Raw genomic sequence first — 18,603 nt, 5'->3', positions numbered from 1 at the left:
CCTAACAGGGGCATGAGAGCTGAAAGGAAACTTTGACAGTTATTTAGTATGACCATATGACCTCTTCCTTTTTTCCCTTTCTTAGCATTTGTCCCAGGTCACCCGGCTGGGGGTCGGGGGGTACATAAGCCAGGATCTCAGCTATGACGTTAGGAATGCCTGGAACTGGCGGGTGCTTGGGCAGCAGGGAGATGCTGAGGGTGACATGAGGGTGCACAGCATGGCAGGGCAGCAGAATCATCCCAGAAAGAGAGGACAGCCAATGACATCGAGGCACAGGGGAGGTTGAGGAGCTTTGACAGTGGCCCTGAAAGGTGTATGGAGACCACATTTCAGAACTTTGGCCACAGTGGAATCCCCCAACTGTTTTTGGGGACTGTGGTCAGGGTGATCTGGCTGTGGCACATAGGGCACACAGGGCCACAGCCACGTCATCTGACCACAGTCCCCAAAAACAGTCTCTCCGCATCTCTGCAGGGCCTATCAGCCAAAATTTTAGAGGGCCTCAAGCCCAGAAATCACTGGAATTCAAGGCTCTTAAAAATAATACTTGGCTGGGATACATGATCACATCACATTATTTCTAGTTAAATCAAAAGCTATTGAGGACCGTGTCTGTTTTCATTTCATTTATACAGAGATTCTTTGCAGGGGAGGACACCGCCTGGCATCTGGGGCTGAGGGAAGTACATGTCTTTACAACCTTGAATAAAAGTCATGTAACTCATGGCGGCGCTTCACCTTTTCCCATGGCTGCCCGGGGCTCAGATGTTAACTACATTCTTGAGTCAGCAACTTTCATTAAAGTAGATTTTATCTTGTGACTTGTCTTTCTTCTCCTTCAGGGCATGTTGTGTACTTTCAATCTTTATCTTTACGTATCCTAATTTTTCTACTTATTTTATTATAATTTGCCTTGAGTCTTTTTAGAAAATAGGAGAATATAAATTGCATTGGAAGAATGTTTTAATCCTCTCTTCAAAAACTGTTTCATATACATTATTTAATTTTCCCCAAAGCCCTGTAAACTCCCCTAGTGTCTTCTGAATCTTCCAAGGGTTGGGCAATTTTCCCTCCGGTCATTGAGCTGAGTCGATTTCACTGCGCTCTGATTCTCTAAATACTGCTACTCACGTAGCGCAATTCTGTTCAACACGGTGAGCTGGGCCAGCCGTGACTCACAGCACCAAGCCCTTCCAGGGAAGGGAGAGCTGATCTTTCACTCCAATACGCATCCAGATGAGGCAGCAGGTCCCTGAAGGGCAACTCAGTTCATCTCAAACCTGATGCCCAGAGAAATGCTATTTTTGCTCCCAGTTCCACTCCGTGGTTAGCTGCTCACATCTTCCCATTCTCAGGCAGCCCTGGGTGCAGGCCATAGGTGCCAGGAGGACAAGGGACCTCTCTGCTTTTCCTCTCCATAAACCCATGGCTGAAACCAGTGCTTGGTACTCAGTAGATGATCTGTAAATATTTGCTAAATGAGTGTTAATTTGGGCAAGTCATTTCACTTCTCTGAGCCTCGGTCTAAAAAAAGTGAGGAGATTAACTCCCGGCTTCCTCATAGTATCCAAGCAGATTAAATGAGATTCAGAGAAAGCAAAGTGCTTTGCATTGTGTGTCTTTTGTTATTAATAGTCAAAAAATAACAGCTGATGCCCAGAAAAGTGCCTTCCACCCTGCTAACTTGCACCTCCACTGAGCCGGAGCATCTTCTAAGAAGATGCCAAAATATTTGCTCTGGGGGAAAGGCACTTGTGCTGATCCAAAGAGATTCAGGAAGGAGGAGTCCTGTATGGCCTCATCTTGCCCTTAGAAGCTTCTTCCAGTCCATTTCTCCATGCTGAGGAGGAAGCTCAGGTCAAGACAGCAGTAGAGAAAAGATCAAATGCCCCTATGGGCCTTTTGAATACCTCTGACCCAGCCATGCAGGGATTCACTTTGCTTTCATGCATCACAACGAGGGAGGGTCCATCTCCATCCCCTCTTCAACGGAGGACATCAAGCCACTGGGCCAGAGTCCTCCTCTGATCGCTACCCCGCAGCTGTGTTTCATGGGGTAAGAAATCAGGTATTATAATCCTCTAAAAGACACAGAAGGAATTTTAGAAAACATACATTGCGCTGGTGCCGACATTTTGGGATAAGTACATAAACATGGCATCCAAGAATTTAAGACAAGCACATTGCATGGGTGTCCAACATTTGCCTTTGGCCATATTTGTGTTTTAAAGAAGAATTGTAACCTAAAAATAGGAATCACACTTTATGTATTATATATTTCACAGAGCTTTATTTTTATATTGAAGGCTGGAAGCTATTAAGCTTCTGTCTCCTTACAAGTGACCGAAGCCTGTGTTTGCAAGTGATTTTTATTCTGCTACTTTGCCCTAGGGCATCATTTCTGCCCCTTGCCACCTGTAAAAGCTGGACTTGAAGACAAGGGTCCCAGCACCTGGTGGAACCGCCCAACAATAAGCACCAGAGTCAGTCACTGGTTCCTTGTACCCCATTTGCAAGCACCCAAAGCAGTTCTTCCCCTCATGTATCATTAGATCTACAGCTAAGCCAAATAGTGAAGGTGAAGACAAAGGAAAGGGCTCAAGATAACATTTCCCTTCCCTGAGTTGAAGTCACTAGTGACCTGGAAAACAGGAAGGGGGTGAGGCCTCCTTTAGGGAGAGGAAATGCAGAGGAAGCGGCGCCTGGGGATGTGGAGCAGGATGGAGCCCACTTGAAGGGTTCCTTAGAAGGAGGCTGGTGGAGCCAGCCTGGGGGTGGGGTAGGTAGGGAGGCTTGGCTGGGGACAGAGAAGGGCAGAACCACTCCCAGGATTGTTTTCCAAGGACAATTTACAGTACCCATTGTTGGCTTTTCCTCTGGGTAATTAGGCACAACATGGGAGCAAGGGATCCTCATCCATCTTGTCACTGGGTTTTAATTTTCTTGGTACTTCAGCTTCCAGCTGCCTTGGCAGATGTTCTGTCCACAAGTTCCAGGAAGTTCAGCAATGCTTCTGCACTGGTTTCAGCCAGAGCTGACACGGTAAGCAGCTTTAATTTGATATGGCTGGATGCACTTTGGGGCTGGCTGCAGCAGATGAGAAAAGCATCTCGTTTTATGATTTCTATAGCAGGGTTCATTGTGAAATTTAAAGCAGAGAGGAGACTTATTTCTGTAGCCTGGGTGTGACACCCTTTGAAGCTAGCTGAAGTAAAATGCTTTGCCAAGGAGAGGGGAATGAAGGAGTCAGCATACAGAATAAGACTGGACCTTAATCCATCAGTGAGATAGACACGGCTGCTTAACAGATGAATGAATACATTTCCATGGTGCAATGAATCATTTCCGTTGTCCCCTTAAGAGTACATTTCTGAGATGCACTTCTATAGTGTGTGTGCATGCACCTGTGTATGTGTAATCCAAATAGAAACTGGGCTTCATGTGGTCCAGGCTATACACAGAGTCACTGTCAAAGCAGCACAAGCCTGAAACAAAAGGCATCAGTGGTTAATTTCAGTTTTCACTCAAGTGTCTGAAAGAATGCTAAAGGGAATTCCATTTAAAAACCAGAACAACACTTCTTAAAGTTATCTTTCATTTATTTTCTTCTTCTTCCAAAACTCGATAGCCTTTCACTTGAAATGGGAAACATTCACATCACTTCCAGCTTTTGAATCTTTCCTATTTTCATCCTCTGTCTGTGCTTTATCAGCATTTTACATGGACTGAAAAGTTTTCTCCCTGTTTACCCATTACCTGAATTATTCAAAACAAAAGACAGCTCAGAAGCTGATCCAAGAAGCAGGAACCTCCTTCCCTTCCTGTCTCCGCCCACCCTGCCTGTCTGTCCTGCACCCCAGACCTGGCTGGCTAACACCCAGCCCTCCTTAGGAGCAAGCAAGGGAGAGGCTGAGACTCATTCAGAGGTTTCTAGTCCTCTGAATGGGTCCTGAGGCAATGGCCAGGCAATGAAGAGCAGGGGTTTAGAGCAGGGAGAAACTGGATTTTTTTTTAACCCTGATAGTCTCAGTCTCCCATCCAAGTACCAACCTGGCCAGACCCCGCTGAGCTTCTGAGACCTGCTGAGATCAGGGTGGTGTGGCTCTTGGCAGAAATCTTATTTTCTGTGTCGCTAAATCATGTTGCTGCCCTGGCTCCCAGGCCCAGCTCTGCAGACTTCTGAAAAGAAAAGCCCATATGGAGGGGCCACCCAAGGGTGTCTCCGCTGACAGCCCAACTCCCCCCCATCCCCAACACACACACACACGGCAACGTCTCCTTCTCGGGCGTGAGTGTCACCCTCTGGAGTTCTCTGAGACTCTCCCACACTGCACAGTCTGGAATCCAGCCCCGGGTTTCCTCACAAGCCTCGGGATTGGTGGTGGAACTCACAGGGCCCTTGCTTGTAGAAACTCTCAGAGGAGGCTGTGCCACCAAGTACGTGTCCATGGGGTTTCGGACTGCCTCTGTGCCACTCCTGCCTCTAGTAACCTGGGCTGGCACCTCGAGGTGTGGGCAAAGGGATGGGCTGAGGCGAGACGAGGCAGCAACCTGAGCCCAGGAGCCAGTCCCAGCTCCCCCAGGAGGCTGGCTTAGACATGCTGAGGCTCCAACTCCCTAGCCTGCTTTTCGCAAGTCAGGACTGACATTCCGTGCAGACCCAGGGATCCTGACGGAGCTGAGTAAAGTACAATTGTGCAACCTGAAAGTTCTTGAGCCACACTAGCATGCGAGCACAGGAAACTGCTGTGCAAGTGCAGGGCCCTGGAGCAGATCCTCCGCTGTGGAGGGGCGCAGCTGCTGTGGCCCCGGGCTGAGACGATGGCTCCCCAGCCTTCCTGGCTGTTGGGGGTGGGGCGCAGTCGGTGTGGCCCCAGGCTGAGACGATGGCCTTCCTGGCTGCCTCCCCATTTCCTCCCATACAGGCTCACCACTGCAGTCCCGGACACTCACTGCTGGGCTGGTGCATAGCAGGAACCCAATACATGAGTGTTGAGTGACTGGACAAACCCCAGGCACTGACACCCACCAACAGGGAACCCCTTCCTCAGGGAGTTCAGCTCACATTTGCAGAAAGCAGAGTAACATACATGACATTATAGAAAATAGCACAGGAAATGTAAAAATTGGGTTGAGAGTAGCCTTCTGGCATTGAAATGGCTGCAGGTGTGTGGAATGGAACAGCAAGGGCAGCTCCACAGCAGAAAAGGGTCTCAACCTAGGCCCTGGGATGTGGACATGATTTCCCAGCAGGTAGAAGTGAGGTCAGAGGCCCCTATCCACAGGGATAGTTGGCACACAGAGGTGTTAACTTTGGGATGAGTGTAGTTGAAGCCAGGGAAGGCCAAGCCCTGGCATCTCACATTCAAAGGAGCAGGTTCTCCTTGGAGCAGCCCCCAACCGCCCAGAGCAGGTGGGACCCCCACGTATTGTCTCTCATGGCACCTTTTTTTTCACTGTGCTCATTACATTTGTGATATAATTCAGAGTAAGTCATGCAATGACGTATTAAATATCTGTCTCCCCATGAGACAGCACACTGCACAAGGGCTGGACCTTAACACTTGGGTTCGCTGAGTACCTGGCGCTGTGCCCAGTATGTTGTAAGGTACTCAGTGACTGCGTCAACACAGACATAAAACCGCCGGGGCAGCTGCTCCACCACCCTTACGCTCACTGCAGACATGGGCTCTGATGAGAGGGCTCCTCTCGAGGCCTAAGAGTGCTCCTGGCTTCCAGGATGCAGGGATAGATGTGTCATCCAAATGGACCCTGGTTGACACCGGACAGAGGGACCGGGGGTTGCACCAGGACTGATGGTAGAAAAACAGCAGAGAGGTGATCTGGGCACCCAGTTCAGAGAGTCCTTCTTGGGGGCACCCCCTCTCCTGGAGGAAGCCAATGCTATAAAATTCCCTTCGGGATACCCCAGCTTCTGCTTCCCTGGGTTGGAGGGGCTCCCATCAGGCCCCTCATTCTCTTTGGCTCCCTACTCCCAAAAAGGGAAGATTCTAGCAGCAAGGTCCCATTCTGACTCCAAGATGTAAGTCCCGTGCCTTCCACTGTCCAGGCCCCGCACATCCTGGAAATGGGCCATAGGGATCTGGAGCGCTCTGCAGGGTCTCTGCCCAAGACCTGACTGGCCAACCTCCTCTCTCCTCCTCTCTCCCAAGGAGGAAGGAGCTGTCTGAGGAGAGCGGGAGGCAGGTCCAGCTGGCCTTGGGCAGGTGTCCTCATGTACTGGGGACAGAGAGGGGCAGTGCACACAGATAGCAAGCAACCTGCACAGGCCAGCACTCAGTGGCCGCACTTGCCAAGTGGAGTTTTTGCTTCATCTGCAGCCAAGCCTGTGAGCTACAAACAGCATGTGGATGAACACGCTGGGCTTTCACCTTTGGAATCATGGTGAGGGCAGTATCCTCTCTGGAAAAGGGTTATAGTCCCCACTGACCCCCTGGTTGACAGCTGTGAAGGAGGCAACAGTGACACTTCCTACAATCCCAGGCCAGCAGCCCCAGGGAGGGAACATAAAGAGAACCCTGGGAGCTAAACCTACAACTGCTAAACAGAGCCCTGTGGGCATCAGATTGGGCTCAAAAGGAGATATCTGGAAATGAGACCAGACAGACTGGCAGGGGTGGCCAGGGTGGGAGCATCTCAGGGAGTATCTTTCGACCAGAGCAGGTACAAAAATCTATTCATTCATTCAACACATAGTGGCCACATGGTCAGATATTGCCATCTACCTTTGGGAAGACAGATGTGAGGATGAGATGGGGCGGTCACAGAAGGTCAGCAGAGCAGAGCACAAAACCAAAGAGGAAGCCCCTGCTGCAGCCTGGGGGAGAGCACCTGGCCCTGGACAAGGATGGAGGCAGAATGGTGGACCAAAGAGGCACATGAAAGGTGATGTGAGCAGGACCTGCCAGATGAACTGATGTCCTGAAAATTGCACCTTGATGGCAATTTTAGTTCTTCTCTGCAAAGCCATGTGCCCCAGCCTTGTCCACATGCCAGAATCACCTGGCAAGCTTTGCAAAATGTTGATGCCCAAACTCCAAGCAGAGAGATTCTTGTGTCTTGGGCCTGGAGTGCAGCCTGGACATCTTCATTTAATGCAAGTGATCCATTAATGTGTGACAGTGTTGGAGATCCCTGGCTTGGAGAATCCTAAAATTTTCTCTAACTTTAGCTCAGTTGCACCTGTAGGCAGAGCAGTTGCAGCTGATGACAGGCAAGCTGTGGGAGCAGGAGCTCAGTTAGGTTTTTGGACCTCTGAGGGCCGCACCCACCCACCTGTAGATTCCGCAGTATTTGTAGCTTTCTGGGTTCTGCCTCCAGCTTTCTGGGACTGTCTGGTGGCAGAACAGTAAGAAGGAGAGGGAAAGGAAACATAAACCCGGTTGATTCCAAAGTCCCTCCTGGAGAGACAGTGCAACCATAGGCAGATTGGGCTCGAGGGCTGTGCTGAGCTGCAGCTGACTGGGACTGCACAGTAAGCTGCCCGGCGTGCGCCACCGCGGCCGGGGGCCTCTAGTGGGCGCTTCACATTCCAGAAGTGTGTCCCTTGCCAGGGTTATTTGCGCTCCCGCAGCGCTGAGAACTGGCCAGTCCCCTCCTATCCCAGACAGAGGGCAGGGCCGCATGGCGACCTTGGGGGACCTTGGACACTGGCTGCTCCAAGGGTTTTCTGCCAGTTCTATCTATTTGGGATGTGTCCGGGGAAAAGGCCTCTATCAGCTGTGAGAAAGAGAACACACAATCCTGAAATATCTGATAAACAAAGATGATTCCTTTATCCACCCCTCTGGCCAAAATGCGTACCTGTAGCCACCCCAGCTGCTCTCCCTCCTCCCATACTCCCTGCCATGTGGCCCTGTCCCCTCCTTGTCCCACTCCATTTTCCACTTCTGTCTCCAGGCCTTTCCTTCTCTCTTCATCTTTCCTCTTTCCTCAGTGTAATTTTCAGCCTCAAAAATAAGCGGATTTTTTTTTTTTTTAAGAGGCGTTCCACTCTTGTTGCCCAGGGTAGAGTGCAAAGGCACGATCTCGGCTCACTGCTGCCTCTGCCTCCCAGTTCAAGAGATTCTCCAGCCTCAGCCTCCAGAGTAGCTGGGATTATAGGCACATGCCACCATGCCTAGCTACTTTTTGTATTTTTAGTAGAGATGGGGTTTCGCCATGTTGGCCAGGCTGGTCTCGAACTCCTGACCTCAGGTGATCCACCCATCTTGGCCTCCCAAATTGCTGGGATTACAGGCTTGAGCCACTGTGCCCAGCCAAAAAGCTTTTAAAAATTACTTGTAACTGCCTTTATAGCCCTCTGAGTCTTTGAGGGGAAAGAACTGTGAAGTTTCTCATCAGATCAAATTGTGGGGCAGCCTTTCCCAGAGAGGAGAAATCGCCTCCTGGGGGAGGCTGGGCTCATCTCACGTGGGGAGCGGGGCTGTGGGACCCACTCTTGGGCAGAGGCCAGCAAACACCATATTTGTTTGGGGAACGTGCTCCTACCCTCCCACACTCCAGAGCTGCTTTCCTTCCTCACCCCGGGTGGTGCTGTGGCCCAGGAGATGCAGCAGGGCCTCATGGCTCCAGTGGCGGGCTCCTTAGTGCTGAAACTGGAGTGGATCAGGACAAGGTGGCCTCGACCTTTTCCAGTCCACAACATGCAATGACAAAGCCACAGGAGAGGGAGGGGAGCACCGCACAGATGATGCAGGGGCCACTCAGCTTGTAGGTGGATTTCAGCGATAAGTCAGGTCACTGCAGGCTCCTCGGAGAACCTTTCCAGGTTATGGATGAAAATAAGAAGAGAACCAAGAGAATGCATCTCAGAATCCTGAAAGCACAGCCCCTGCAGTCATAGGCAAGAGGCAAATGTGACTCTGACCCGCCCAGCCTCTGGGGCTTCCTGTACCAGGTTCAGGGTGAGCTGTGTGCTTGGAATCCATCATTAGGAACAGGTGACATTGGTGGCACATGTGTCCCCTGAGAACCAAGATGTCTGTGTTTAATACATTTCAGAACAACGTCTGGGAACATTACTCTTTCAAATGTACTTAAATTTCTCAGCTTCAACCATGTGGAAATTTTCCCTTATAACCTAAGGATGCCAGATAGGGAACTGAGTTCAGCGTGCACGCCCACCTGACTCTGTTTCACCTCTGGGTACACAGACGCTTTGGGAATTGGAAACGTTCACTCAGGCATTCATGGGCTCTCCATGTGCCAGGCACGCACTGTGGTCGACACTAGGGATGGAGAAACAAATTAAGATAAAGTCCCTGTGCTCAGGGGCATGCGCTCTAGTGTGGGATTCAAATAATGCGCAAGCCTCAGCAAGGAAGGAGCTTAGCTCCAGTGCAGCAGCACATGGGGAAGGCCACAGCATCTGGGGGTAGGCAGGTTCCTTAGGCAGGGCAAAAAAGAGAGTCGCCTCTGTGCTAGGACCTGTCCTTACCATGGAACCAGCTGCAAAGACCTCAAGCAGGGCCCTATGGGTGTGGGTGAGGAGGGCAGGGAGTCGAAAGATCCTTAGAGACTGGAGAAGCTGAGTGTGCAAACAAAAGAGAGAAGGTGGGTGGCCAAGAGGGGCAATGCCAGGAGTGCCATGGGAGATGCCTGCAGAGAGCCACGCAGAGGCCACATCACAGCATCCCTTGCTGGTGCTGCTGACGCGCCAGTATGGTGACAAGCCACATCCAAGCAAGTGATGAAAGGAGTGAGTTGTTTTGCAAAAACAACTTGCCAGCTCCTCCACAGAAAGTGGATAGGAAAGGGGACACAAACCCATCCATTTACTTAGTCTTCCTTTAACAAAACCCATCCATTTACTTAGTCTTCCTTTAACAAAACCCATCCATTTACTTAGTCTTCCTTTAACAAAACCCATCCACTTACTTAGTCTTCCTTTAACAAAACCCATCCATTTACTGATTTCGTCCCTTAACAAAATGTTATTGACAGTCAGCCCAGTTTAGTGATCAACAGGAGTTTGTGAAGATTGGGACCATATCACATATCTCTTGTCAGTTGATTTTTGTATAAGGTGAGAGATGAAGATCTAGTTTTATTATCTTACATGTGGCTAGCCAATTACCCTAGCACACCATTTGTTGAAAACTGTGTCCTTTCCCCACTTTATTTTTTTGTTTGCTTTGTCCAAGATCCGTAAGAATTTGGGTTTATTTCTGGGTTTTCAATTCTGTTCCATTGGTCCATGTGCCTATTTTTATACCAGTACCACACTGTTTTGGTGACTATGGCCTTATAGTATAGTTTGAAATCAGGTAGTGTGATGCCTCAAGATTTGTTCTTTTTTCTTAGTCTTGCTTTGGCTATGTGGGCTCTTTTTTGGTTCTATATGAATTTTAGAATTGTTTTTTTCTAATTCTGTGAAGAATGATAGTGGTATTTTGATGGTAAATTGCACCGAATTTGTAGATTGCTTTTGGCAGTAAGGACATTTTCACAATATTGATTCTACCCATCCATGAGCATGGAATGTGTTTCCATTTGTTTGTATCATCTATGATTTTTTTCAGCAGTGTTTTGTAGTTTTCCTTGTAGAGGTCTTTCACCTCCTTGGTTAGGTATATTCCTAAGTTTTTTGTTTTTTATGGCTATTGTAAAAGGGGTTGATTTCCTGATTTGATTCTCTGCTTTGTCACTGTTGGTGGATATAAGATCTACTGATTTGTGTACATTAATCTTGTATCCAGAAACTTCAATGAATTCTTTTATCAGTTCTAGGGGTTTTCTGGAGGAGTCTTTAGGGTTTTCAAGGTAAATGATCATATCGTCAGCAAAGAGTGACAATTTGACTTCTTCTTTACCGATTTGTATGCCCTTTACTTCTTTCTCTTGTCTGATTGCTCTGGTTAGGACTTCCAGTACTATGCTGAAGAGGAGTGGTGAAAGTGGCATCCTTGTCTTGTTCCAGTTCTCGGAGGGAATGCTTTCAACTCTTGCCCATTCAGTATTATGTTGCCTTTAGGTTTGTCATAGATGGCTTTTATTATATTGAGGTATATCCCTTGTATGCCAATTGTGCTGAGAGTTTTAATCATAAAGCGATGCTGGATTTTGTCAAATGTTTTTTCTGCTTCTATTGAGATAATCATATGATTTTTTAAAAATTTTGTTTATGTGGTGTATTACATTTATTGACTTGCATATGTTAAACCATATCTGCATCCCTGGTATGAAAGTCATTTGATGACTGTGGATTATCTTTTTGACATGTTGTTGGATTTGGTTAGCTAGTATTTTGTTAAAGATTTTAGCATCTATGCTCATCAAGGATATCAGTCTGTAGTTTTCTTTTTTGGTTATGTCTTTTCTTGGTTTCAATATTAGGGTGATGCTGGCTTCATAGAAGAAAGTAGGGGGTTCCCTGTTTATCTTGTGGAATAGTGTCAAAAGGATTGGTATCAATTCTTCTTTGAACATCTGGTAGATTTCTGCTGTGAATCCATCTGGTCCTGGATTTTTATTGTTGATAATTTTTAAATTACCATTTCAATCTCACTGCTTGTTATTGGTCTGTTAAGGGTATCTAATTCTTCCTGATTTAAGCTAGGAGGGTTGTATTTTTCCAGGAATTTATACATCTCTTCTAGGTTTTCTAGCTTATGTATGTAAAGTGTTTATAGTAACCTTGAATGATCTTTTGTATTTCTGTGGTGTCAGTTGTAATATCTCTTATTTTGCTTCTTATTGAGGTTATTTGAATTTTCTCTCTTCTTGGTTAACCTTGCTGATGGTCTATCACTTTTATTTATCTTTTCAACATTTTTTTCTTTGAGAAAAACATATATTCCCCCCTTGATTTGCCATTAGGGAATAATTTCAGGTCTAGGTCATCTTTTATAACTTGCAATATGATTGGGAGAAGTATGTTATTGAGTGGCAAGTGTAATTTTAGTGTAAATCTTAGCTAAATCTTTACTGCAACTAATTCCTTCATGGCTTCCACAAACCTTCTATGACATGCTTAAACTTTCTGACTTGTCCTGAATATTCTTCTTTTTAACAACCAACCATTCTTTTTAGGACAAGTATTTACCATCCATCCTTATAATCTTTTCTTGATTTCCACAACCATCAACAACATGCTTAAACCTTCTGACTTGTCCTAAACATCTCTTTTCAACAACCAACTATTTTCTTTAAGACAAGTATTTACTATCCAGGATCCTTTGTTATATAAAATCTCTTTCCTTTATAACCTTCTTTTCATAGCCAGGGTGTGACATATTACCAAACCCAATAAAAAGTCCTTGTGGACTCAGTGACAGTAAAATTTTCATGCTTCCTTTTTGTTGGTAACTATTATTCCTGCTATAAGGATAATAATTAAGCAAAATACTATAGCAATGGAAACTCTCTGTCTGATATTCCAGTTAGAAGGTGTCACAGCATATAGTCTCACTGCAAATAGAGTCAGTATCGCAATTCCTGCAAGTGTGGTGTAGTAGATAATTTTCATCTAAATTGCCGAGACACAACATTTCCCTTTTGGGGGTCTATGAAGTTACAAATGCAATCCCATGGATAATTAAAACCTCCCTGCAAATATGCATCAAAAATAAGTTTTAATATCTGACAGCACATCTCGAGGGGAAAAGTAGAAATGACGGAAAGTAAAGGTGGGACTGAGTGGGATGAGTAGCCCTTGCTCATTTATTTGTCCTTTATGATTGTCACCTAAGATCTCCTATTTCTTCAAATTGGTATCCAGGATGTTTATCTGGGCTGTCAAGGGTTGCTCCATCAGCTTTCTAGGCTTTGATTGGAGTATGATGTATCCAGACATTGATACCTGTAACTTTTATCACATTTTGATGAATGTTGTACCTTGATATTCCAGATGAGGTCCCCAATATGACATGGTTACATTGTCTGGGCTATATACCCTGGGGTTCATATGCACCAGGAAAATTTAGGAAACAGACACACATGAAGAGTTTAGGAGCAGAGGCTTAATAGGCAGAAGAGAAGAGAAAAAGGAACAGCTCTCTCTATATGGAGAGAAAGGTCTCTGAGCAGAAAAGACCCAAAACACATCAAATTTGTAGTGAAGCTTGAGTGGAAGAATGGTGAAACATTGATGCTTTACGAAAATTTCATAGGGACAATGACCCAAAGAAATCAGCAGTTTGCAAATGGATAACTCATTTAAGAACAGACAAGACAATGCTGAAAATGAAGCCCGTGATAGTAAAGCATCCAACATTAATTTGTGAGAGAAATATTCATCTTGTTCACGTCCTAACTGAAGAGGACCAATGATTAACTACACAAAAATAGTCAACACAGTAGACACCTCAATTAGTTTAGTTTACAAAATTCTGTCTGAAAAATTAAAGTTGAGTAAATTTTCTACTCAGTGGGTGCCAAAACTCTTGCACCCAGATCAGCAGCAGACAAGAACAGAGGTTTTCACGGAAATTCTAATCAAATGGGATCTCCATCCTGAAGCATTTCTTCAAAGGGTTATTACAGGACATGAAATATGGCTCTACCAGTACAATCTTGAAGATGAATCACAATCTACCAAAACGGCTACCAAAAGATGGAGGCGATCCAGTCAAAGCAAAAGTGGACCAATGTAGAGCAAAAGTCATGGCAATAGTTTTTGAGATGCTCAAGGCATTTCGCTTTTTGACTTTCTGGAGGGCCAGAGAATTATAACATTTTACTTATTATAAGAGTATTTTGAGAAAGTTAGCCAAAGCTTTAGCAGAAAAATGCCTAAGAAAACTTCATGAGAGAGCCCTTATCCACCATGACAATGGTCCTGCTCATTTCTCTCAGTAAACAAGGGCAATTTTGCCACAGCTTCAGTGGGAAATCATTAGGCACTCACTTCACAGGCCTGGTTTGGCTCCTCTTACTTCTTTTTTTTCTAATATTAACAAATCTTTAAAGGGCACCCATTTTTTCAGTTAATTATGTTTTAAAAACCTGATTAACATAGTTAAATTCCCAGGACCCTCAGTTTTTTTAGGGATGGACTGAACAGCTTGTATCACTGGTTTCAAAAGTTTCTTCATCTTGCTTATGTTGAGAAATAAATTTTTATCTTTAATTCCATTTTATCACAATATTTTCGAAATCCTTTTTTACTCGGCTTGGGTACAATGCACAATTTCCTGGGGCATCGATGTTATTATTCAATAATAAAACAAGGGTATCTGTATTAGTTAACTAGTTTGTTCAGCAACAAAGTTGCAAAGACTCGGTGGCTTAAATAGCAGACATTTATTTTCTCATAGTTCTGGAGGCCAGAAGGACAAGATCAATGTGTCATCAGGGTTGGTTTCTCTTGAGGTTGAGGCCTCTCTCCTTGGCTTGCAGATGACTACCTTATTTCTGCCTTTTCACATGGTCACCTTCTGTGCGTGTGCACCCCTGGTGTCTCCTTGTGTGTTCAAATTTTCTCTTCTTGCAAGGACACCAGTCAGATTAGATTAGGATACACCCATATAGCATCATTTTACCTCTTTAAAGGATCTGTTTTCAAATACAATCACATTCTGAAGTGCTGGAGGAATATGAATTTGGAGGAATACAATTCAGCTCACAACAGCATTCAGATTAAAGAACAAGAAGTAAATCATTTCTATTCATGGGTGAAATAATCTGATAAATAGAAAAATGCCAAAGAATCCATTAAAAACTATTAAAGCTAATAAAAGCATTCAGTAAAGTTGCAGAATACCAAATCAACAAAAAGTTGTATTTCTATACATTATTAATAAATAACCTGAAATGAAAATTTAAAAACAATGCTATTTACTATAGTATCAAAAAATAGTATGCTTAGTAATAAATTTAACCAAGGAGGAGCAACACTTGTACACTGAAAACTAGAAAACTTTACTGAAATAAATTGAAGAATACCTAAACAAATGAAAGACGTCCTATGTTCATGGATTGGAAGACTTAATATTGTTGAGATGGCAATACACACAAAGTGATCTATAGATCTATTAATTTGCACACTTTATGTATGTACATTTTACATGAATAACAAAGGCAAAAAGAGAAAAGAAAGAAAACAAAAAGCACTTTTCATCACATTTTGAGAGAAAAGTATCTAAATCTTATCCAATAAGCTCTTAGTTACCTTTCCAACTCCCTTCTCCTCTCCCTCACTATAGCATGCTCCCACTTTACAGAGTCTGATGACAAAACAAGATGGAATCAGAGATTCAGTATTTGTGTATCTGAAGACTATTACGGTAGTCTTAAAAAAGTCTGGCCCAGAAAATGGACCAGACTTCCCTTTACCCCCACAGGATGGTTCTAGGACCAAAGACAGATGCCAGGAAAGCTTCATCTTGGTGGTAACCAGTGTTCATGTCTGAGAGCTGCCCATGGAACCATATGCCATGTGGTATATCATGCTCCCATCCCTGCCTGGGTCCGAGCAGAACCTTAGAGTCTTCTGTCTGGACACTGCAAAGGGCACTGTCCAGTTCTACTAATTGGACCAGACCAGAAGCAACTCCTCCTACCTCGACTGGCTGCTGCTGCCTGACCCATCCACCTCAGCTTCCCCAGTGGGATCAGGACACAGTTATTCTTGAGAATTTCAGACAATGGAGCTTCTATGCAAAATTTTGTGACCCTGGGTGGACAAAGTTGGTGATGCTAACAAAGAATGATATCTAGGGAGGCAACCAGGGCATCTGCAGAGAAGCAGAGAGCTTCTACTTCCTAATAGACATAACTTAAACCTTAAGAGATGCCGAGATATCAGGGAATGTGTGCAGAGGACCCTGCAACTGATGCATCCCTCAAACCGGTTTCAGGAATGACAAGCATAGCCCCAGCTCCAGAGCCCCCAGCTGCATGGTCAATTCCTCCAGGATTGTCTGGCCTGGAGAGAGCCCCCCACCCAAAGTTACGCCTTCTTCCGGGATGGCATCCCCAGACTGCTCAATGGGGGCCATGAGAGCCTGGGCCCCTTGTCCCTCCAAGACAACTCTGAAGGGTTATCTCAGCCTTCAAAGTCCCCATAGAGTGGGCAGGGGTCTCAGCAGTCAGCACGCTCTCTCTGCATTGCTCTGTGTCTTTCTCATCCCTTTCCAGTAGTGATCCCAGGATCACCCCTAATGATACTGAAGAAGAAAGAGTTAAAAGACAAGACAAAATGTGAGTGTCCTTTTAGTTCCCCAAGCTGTAAGCAGCTCTTTCCTTAGCAACCTAACATATCAGTTCACAGTTTCTGTGTTTATTTTTTCTCCCAGCCACAGCAAATGTAGACCGCTTGCTTTGGGCTGAATGTTGAAGAAGGCAGTACCCTTGGCAGGCAGAAGGGCTGTGGGCTGTCCATATTCCTCTTCCTCTGCTCAGGCTAACAATGGCAGGATCCAGTTGCTTATCTGCCTGCTTATCTAGCAAGCTGCCGGGTGGGGTGTCTGGATCCTGCAGGGGCAGTCAGTGACAGCCCTTAGCTCAGCACTGCCCTCCTGTGCTGGGGCAGGCATGGCAAGGCCCATGGAGTTGCTTCCCTCAGATAACCTTGTGTTTCCACCTGGAGAGGGGAAATAAAGACACATCACATCATTGGATTATGAGGAGTAAATTACAGAAGGCATGCACACAGTGATGGCATTCAAAAAAAGATCAGCTGTGGCCACCACTGTCTCAGCTCTTTGAACTTGGACTTGCAGGACTGACCTCACTTGCAGGGACTGTGGCAAATTTCTCCCCATTTACTGTGCCCTTCTGTTGACACTAAAATAGCTGTGGGTATGCACGGTGAGGAAATGTTAGACTTTATCCAAGAGTCAGGTTACAAGACCAAGCTTCTCTACTTCCTGGCTATCTAGCTTTAAACAAGTCAAATCTTTGAGCCTCCATTTTCTCACAACTCATTTCTCATGGATAGATAAACTTGAGAATCTGGTGAAATAACTCATATAAGAGGTCTTGACAACCCCAGGAAGCACTGGCTAAATCGAAGTCCACGGTGTAAAATGTAAGAAGGATTTGGTTATGCTGATGAGTAAATTTACCTGATCAGGACAGGTAGAGGAGCTCAAACTGACCAACAATACAGTGGCTGTGAAAAGAGGAGGCCTCTAAGAACCTGTTATCTGAATGATGGGCTGAGGAGGGCACTCCTAGAAAAAGGGAAGACGTGGTCTTGAGTGTATTCTGCTCAGATCCATCTACTGTTTTATGAAACACCCTCCTACGGCTCCATTTCCTCAACACAGTGGCCTGTCTTGTGTCATTGAACATGTTCTATGGCCTGCCTGGAATGTCTTCCTTCTCCCCTCCTATGCTCACCTCCACGCCAGTAAACTCTTATTCATCCCTCAAAACCCCAGCTCTGCCATCAAGTCTTCCAGGAAGGCTCTCCCAGCACCATCCTCACTTGTGGGTGGGTTTTGCACCACATCTATGCTTTGACCTGGGCTGCTGTTGGACAGTTGCTGTAAGCCCAGACCACTCTGAGAGCATGTGAAACACGCTTCATGGCACGAACAAGAGCTCAAGAATGGTAGCTGGGGTTCAGTCTGCAAATACCAAAAGCTGTCCTTGTTGAGTCAACCCTCCCAGAGCAGGAAGAGCAGAGGGTCTGGGAAAACAACCCCAAGGAGAGAGACAGGGCACTTGTAAGCTATGCGGCCTCCCTGCTGGGACAGAGGGAACTCTTGCTGGAGATGAGCAGGGCCTGAGTCTGAGGGTGGCCCTGCTGAAAGCACAGTAACAGGAGTTGTAATCAGCTAAGAGCAAGAAATCTACTTTGTTTTTCTAACGCTATTCTTTGCTTTCTAGATAAAACAGCATGTGAGCATCTCTGGAGTTGGTGTCCCCAGAGTCCTCCTCCTGGATATTGCCAGCTAACTGGACCAACCTTTCCGAAAGATCAGCCAGGTCACAGTGAGGGTCAAAGGTGAGCCACGGGCCTCAGCAGCTGCTGGGTGGATGGTGCGTGGGACTCAGAAAGTGACGTTCTCTCCCCGCCAGCCCCCTTCCTCAGTCTCTTGCTCCAAATCCTGGACCACACACTGCGTGCTATGGCTCCATCACTGTGCTGGGTGAGGGGTGGAGGACTGTCCAGCTGAGAGCCACCCAGGAGGCCCACCCAGGAGACCCAGCCCAGGCCTCTCCCTGGAACCTGAAGAACTCCAGGGAGTTGATGGGACACTGGGGCCTGGATCAGCCCCTGCCCCTCCCTGAGGGTGCCTGAGGACACCTTCACTGTTCCAGAGGAGCAGGCCCTCCCCATGGCTGGGGACAGTTGCAGCAGCTGTGGACAGATGATGGGAGGGAGCATCCTTTCCCAAACCCTACAGGCAGGCGAGCATTCACCACGTGTTTTTACAGAAATAAAGAAAGAAAAGGAAATCAGGATTGTACCTGAGGTCAGACAGGCAGGGCTCAACTCAGCACTGGGAAGATTGCTAGAAGCCTTGGGCCTCTCTACAAGAACCAAACCCACATGCGATCTCCTCTGCAAGGTGGAGGCCACGCACCTGCCCTCCTGCTTCTGAGCTCCAGTCTCCTCACTGTGACCCTGGCCCCACTGCAGCAAAGAGACACTGGGTATGAGCCCTTCTTTCCCCTCCTTGCCAG

General features: G+C 46.3%; 3 long non-coding RNA genes across 3 annotated transcripts in view; 1 reads left to right on the top strand and 2 right to left on the bottom strand.

Annotated features, from left to right (window-relative positions):
* Positions 1 to 2,199: 2,199 nt before the first annotated feature.
* LOC144332024 (uncharacterized) lies at positions 2,200 to 18,370 on the top strand. The gene is made up of 2 exons (XR_013399725.1): positions 2,200 to 3,045; positions 17,803 to 18,370. It is a non-coding gene; the product is annotated as an uncharacterized LOC144332024 (long non-coding RNA).
* On the bottom strand, positions 2,272 to 5,016 carry LOC144332027 (uncharacterized). The gene is made up of 3 exons (XR_013399729.1): positions 4,396 to 5,016; positions 4,054 to 4,182; positions 2,272 to 3,488 (listed from the first exon to the last, which is right to left on the bottom strand). It is a non-coding gene; the product is annotated as an uncharacterized LOC144332027 (long non-coding RNA).
* Positions 14,257 to 18,603, bottom strand: part of LOC144332025 (uncharacterized) — a 187,390-nt gene continuing 183,043 nt past the window's right edge. Inside the window, exon 2 of the long non-coding RNA XR_013399726.1 lies at positions 14,257 to 16,549. This is a non-coding gene — a long non-coding RNA (uncharacterized LOC144332025). The remainder of the gene's footprint in view (positions 16,550 to 18,603) is intronic.

This window comes from Macaca mulatta, chromosome 10 (assembly GCF_049350105.2).
Source record: "Macaca mulatta isolate MMU2019108-1 chromosome 10, T2T-MMU8v2.0, whole genome shotgun sequence".
Lineage (NCBI taxonomy): Eukaryota > Metazoa > Chordata > Mammalia > Primates > Cercopithecidae > Macaca > Macaca mulatta.
The sequence above is the reverse complement of the archived record's forward strand: the minus strand, read 5'-3'. Positions and strand labels throughout refer to the sequence as shown.